Raw genomic sequence first — 5513 nt, forward strand, 5'->3', positions numbered from 1 at the left:
TGAACAAGCAAACACATTAGAACTGTTGTGAATGCAGTGGAAATAATTAAGTCACTAAATAACAAGCTTATGCACCACTCACTTGAAAATTGTTATATTTAACAAAAATTGCTTTCCAGACACCACAACTATTCACAATAATTTTATCGATACATGTCTTAATGAAAAGTGTAATTTTTTAATAATTAACTTTAATGTCCATCTTTATTAGTAGATGTATTACATGTACAGCCTTTAATATGTGATAGTGAATTTTCAGGTATCCTGGGGAGGGAAGAAAACTGAAATGAAGGAAATACATATTTAAAGGGGTGTGTTCTCTCATATCTGGGCGTTTGAATAGATTTGTTGTATAAGTTATTGTGATTTCACTCTATACTTGTGTTTCTCAGGAGAAAGTAGTTACATTGGGGATTTGAGGGTATAGAAAATTGTGCTGTATGGGTAAATGTAAGGATATGTTGAAAAAACGCATTGTCACCTTTGTGAATGTCATTATTAGATACCTGTTGATTGTTTAGCGACCTAGGCCTCCCTCTGGACTCTGCACTGAGTTGAAAGCTACGGGAGCTCCTCACTGCTTGTCCTGTATTGTTACCTGTGCTCTCGTCTACATTATCTACGTGCAGCACAGCACCAAGAACACCATAAACTTTGTGACGGAAAGTGCTTAAGAGCATGAAAAATATTGAACATTTCAAACATTCATAGAACAACTTGAAAAACTGAGGGACAAAAGACCATCTATTCACAGTAGTTGCAAGAAAATCAGTCGCCTGACTAGGGACCTAGAGATAAAAAGTTCAATATTCTACTGACTGGGCTATTTCTATCTACTCAGTTTCTCTCTGAAACAACCTTTTTCAAGAAATTTGCAAAATTTAAATACAATACTTGCTTAAAAGTGCAGATTATTTTTTACCCAAAACTGCAAATGGAGAAAACCGACTCTTGGAGTCTCTGTGGTACAATTGCTTAGTGCGGCCAGGTTGGGACTAAAATTATAGTAAGGTGATGGTTCAAGTGCATCCAGGCCACACCTTTCTCACTGTTCCAACGTGAACATCATCTATGGAAAAAATGGCATAAAATGTTTAACAGATTATTGACCTTATTGATACCGACAACATACCACTTGGCCACCACACCTGCAGTTCCGCTTACTTTCCCATCAAGGCTAGCATGTTTTTTAAATACAAAAAAGTTAAATCTTTGAGCACAAATTGCCATGGTAGGAGGAATAAAACAAATATGACTGGGCAGCAGTGGGATTCCGACTCATGCCCTCGAAGAGACGGAGCTTTAATCCAGCTCCTTAGAGCGCTCGGCCGGGTTACCCTTGATAGCAGCTTTTCAGCACTTGTAGTCTGACTTTGTGGTGTTATTCTGCATGGAAGAGACTGCACCTCCTTTTTCTGAGATGCTTTCTCTCACTTGGTGAAATATTCACTTCTTTGGCCCTCTGAATATAGTTCTTCTGTTAAGCAGGCTTCAGACTCTGCTTATAGCACCCGTGTAGAGATTTTATTTTTACAGGAAGACGCATTCCGAAACGTATCTCTGTAGTTTTTTAAAAGCTTTGAACAGCGTATTTTATACAACGCACAAACAGTATTCTAAATTCACATGGCAGATCTGTGCAGCAATCATACTCGATTTGACTGTGATTCTGAAATACTTCTAGCAAACATATTCAGGTTTTCTTGAACCTTTAATAAAAAAATTACTTTGCGATGTTCCGCAGATGTGCAGTGTGCCTTTCCTCTTGTCGTATTCAAGAGTACTCACTGCGGGAGCTCCTCACTGCGTGTACTTTACTCTACTGTGATTTCTTTTAATTTATTTACGTGGAGTGTGGTGAGAAGATCACCTTGAACATTTTTGGTTTGTGAAAGAAACACTAAAGAAAATACAAGTGATGAACATTTAAAATAACCACAGTGCAGCTAGAAGAGGGAAAGATAAAAGACGATTTAGAATGACATTCACAATAGATTGAAGAAAAGCACAACTGCCCAAACAGGGACTTGAACCCTGGACCCTCAGATTAAAAGTCTGATGCTCTACCAACTGAGCTATCTGGGCTCTAGAAAAAACAAAGCCACTGCCGGGATCCTCGCAAATCACGTCTCTTCTTGTGCCGAAGTGCAGTCATACCTGACCCATCTGGAATGACCACTGACAGACTTTATCCAGAAGCGACGGCACAACTCCCAGTAGAATGAGCGAGAAATACAGAACGACACGAGGAGTCAAGGGGCTCCCACAATTCATCTTTCCTCACATTACTGATTTTTTCACTAAGAATTTGACCTTTTCACAATCAGATTTTTTCGCATTTAATAAGATCTTTTAATCAACAACATTTAAGAAAGAAAACAAATGGAACATTTTTTGGAACAATAATAAAAAAAAAACTTTCAATGTCTTGGTTATATAAGTGTGCACACCCTTTATAAAGGGGGTAGCAACTGTGCTGAAATTTAACCAGTCACATTCCAGATCATGTACAAAAGTTATTTGCCTTTGCCAGACATCAATTGTATTGATTCTTATTAGTCCTATTTAATATCAGCTGATCACATATAACTAACCAATCTCGGAGAATGTATGTTCAAACTGCAGAGCTGAACCTGAAGAGAAATCCGACCGCTGATTGTCACCAAAGAATGTCGTTACAAATTATCTGCGGAGTTGTTTTACGTATCCGGCCACCTCTTTCCTTTCTACTTTGCAGTGAGCACAATTCTTTCAGTTTCTTCTCTTGTATTTTCCTTGCTATTTTACTGTCCCTTTCCCCCATGTGGAGATGGATCCACAACCGAAACCCTGTTTGCAGCCTGTGTTTCTGCAGCGTCAGTCTGTATGAGGAGAGGGTGTTAAACAGCTCCAGTGGCGCAGTCGGTCAGCGCGCGGTGCTTATACAGCAATGCACAGCAGAGTCATGCTGAGGTTGTGAGTTTGAGCCTCAACTGGAGCAGTGTGACCTGTGTATTTAGCTACTTGTTAAGGATTCGGCCAGTGAAACCGAAACCAAGTAATGAACCCACTTGCAGGAGCCGATAGAGACAAGTCGTGCTCCAAATACCGTAGACGAAGGAGAGAGCCGAGAGTCCAGGGGAAGCCAGAGATCCAAACTGAGAGAGAGCAACCGAAGCCGAGCCGTAATCCAAAAAACGTAGTAAGAGGGGAGAAACCAAAGTCGGAACCTGAATAGTACGAAGAGGTAGAAGGCGTAACGCAACTAAGTAGCTCGAAAGGCCAACCAATACTGAGCGAGGAGGTAGGGAAAGACTAGTGCTTAAATACAAGATGAGACGGAGGTGTTACCAGGTGATTATTTCTTCACATAACCCTTGCAGAAAAAGAAAAATTAGGACCTCATCCTCCCAGTGAGTCTCTGCTGCTGCTACTCTAAAGTCTATGGCATAATCCTGTGCAGACCTGCGGCCCTGGCGGATAGATGAGAGGCGATAGGAGTCTTGTCCAGCTGAGGAACGACAAAAAAAAACCTTAAATTTCTCTAAAAAGAGATCATAGTCCTGTACCTCAGGAGCCCTGCGATCTAGTAGGACAGTTGCTCAATCCAGAGCACGGCCAGTTAACAGAGAAACTAATGTACGAAGGCAATCTTGTCTTGAGGAGAAAAAAAAAGTTTCCGGATGGAGCCTGAAAACCAGCGCACACTGTGCTAAGAAACCCCGACATCTCGTAGGGTTGCCGTCAAACCTGTCAGGTGGTGTAAGTGGAAGAGGTCGAGGAGCGGGTGTAGAAGCTGGCGGGGGCGGAGCCAAAGCGGCAGCTCCAGCGTTACTTTCACTATTACTGGTAGGCGGCACTGCCGACAGGTGCGGTGAAATCTGTTGGACGGAAGCCTGTAACTGGAGTAAGGCTCGCCAGTATTGATCCAAAACCGAGCGAAATTCCTCTTGTTCTGCTGGGTCCATGTTAAGTGGCTCAGTATTCTGTTAAGGATTCGGCCAGTGAAACCAAAACCAAGTAATGAAGCCACTTGCAGGAGCCGATAGAGAAAAGTCGTGATCCAAATACCGTAGACGAAGGAGAGAGCTGAGAATCCAGGGGAAGCCAGTGATCCAAAGAGGGAGAGAGTAGCGAAAGCCAGACCGTAATCCAAAAAACGTAGTAAAAGGGGAGAAACCAAAGTCGGAACCTGAACAGTACGAAGAGGTAGAAGGCGTAGCGCAACTAAGTAGCTCAAAAGGAAAACCAATACTGAGCGAGGAGGTAGGGAAAGACTAGTGCTGAAGTATAAGATGAGACAAAGGTGTGGTGGTGAAAGCGTACACTGACAGGTAGACTAATGAACTAAGACTACGCTTTCTTCTGCCTCTTTCGTTGCCGGGAGGCAGGGATCGTAACATTACCCCCCTCTCTACGGGAGGCTCCCGAAGCCCTAGCGGGACGATTAGGTGAACAGTGATGGAAATCCCGGATCAGGTTTGAATCCAGTATACCCTTTTCTGGTACCCATGACCGCTTTACAGTGTAGGCAGGGAGTCCATCAATTACTCAAGGCGGTGGGGTTTTTTGTTGCGGTTTAGACAGAGTGGATCTGCGAAAGGGCTTAAGGAGGGAAACATGGAATGTAGGGTGAATCCTGAGGGTAGGAGGCAAGGCCAGCAATAAGTTACAGGGGTAACCTGGCAGAGGACACGAAAAGGACCGATGAACCTGGGAGCAAGCTTGCCAGAAGGTTGCTTTAGAGGAAGTTTGCAGCTAGTTTGCAGACACATAGTCCACGTCGAAATCTGGGTATGGTTCCACGGTACCGATCCGCCACGGTCTTCTGCCGAGCTGCAGTGTGAAGAAGGGCGGCTTTAGCCTTCCTCCAGAAGTCCTGCAGGTTTGTGATATACTCCTGAACAGATGGAACTTCTGTGTCCGGCAGGGAGTCCGGGAAGAGAGGAGGCAGATAACCTAAGGCACACTTGAAGGGTGACATGCCAGTCGAAGGAGGATACAAAGAATGATGTTCATATTCTGCCCATGGAAGCAATGCCCATGGACACCCAGTTTTCTTGGGTAGATGAGATATATGCCCTTAAGTAGGTTAGCAGCTCTTGATTCATACGCTCAGTTTGACCGTTGGCCTGAGGGTGGTAAGCTGAAGTAAGCGAAACAGTGACTTACAGAAGGCATTCCGAAATTGTGAAATAAACTGGGGGCCCCTATCTGAAACAATATTTTTAGGGATGCCATGAAGGCGGAAGATATGCAGTACGAACAGGTCTGCTAGTTCCCTAGCCGAAGGCAAGGAAGGTAGGGGAATAAAATGGACAGATTTAGAGAAACGATCTACTACTGTCATGACTGTCGTGTATCCTTGGCTTGGTGGAAGGTCAGTAATAAAATCAACTGAGAGGTGGGTCCAAGGACGGTTGGGGATAGGTAAGGGTTGAAGAGGGCCTGCCGCCCTCATCCGAGAAGACTTAATTCGGGAACAGATAGAGCAGGCTTGGACATACTCCTTGACATCTTTAACCATGGTTGGC

The 5513-nt window shown here is 43.7% G+C and overlaps 1 non-coding gene across 1 annotated transcript; it reads right to left on the minus strand.

The window, feature by feature from the left end:
* Positions 1 to 2012: 2012 nt before the first annotated feature.
* On the minus strand, positions 2013 to 2085 carry trnak-uuu (transfer RNA lysine (anticodon UUU)). Its single transcript has one exon. It is a non-coding gene; the product is annotated as a tRNA-Lys (tRNA).
* Positions 2086 to 5513: the final 3428 nt, after the last annotated feature.

The sequence above is a fragment of the Atractosteus spatula genome, chromosome 10, assembly GCF_055471065.1.
Source record: "Atractosteus spatula isolate fAtrSpa1 chromosome 10, fAtrSpa1.hap1, whole genome shotgun sequence".
In the NCBI taxonomy this organism is placed as follows: domain Eukaryota; kingdom Metazoa; phylum Chordata; class Actinopteri; order Semionotiformes; family Lepisosteidae; genus Atractosteus; species Atractosteus spatula.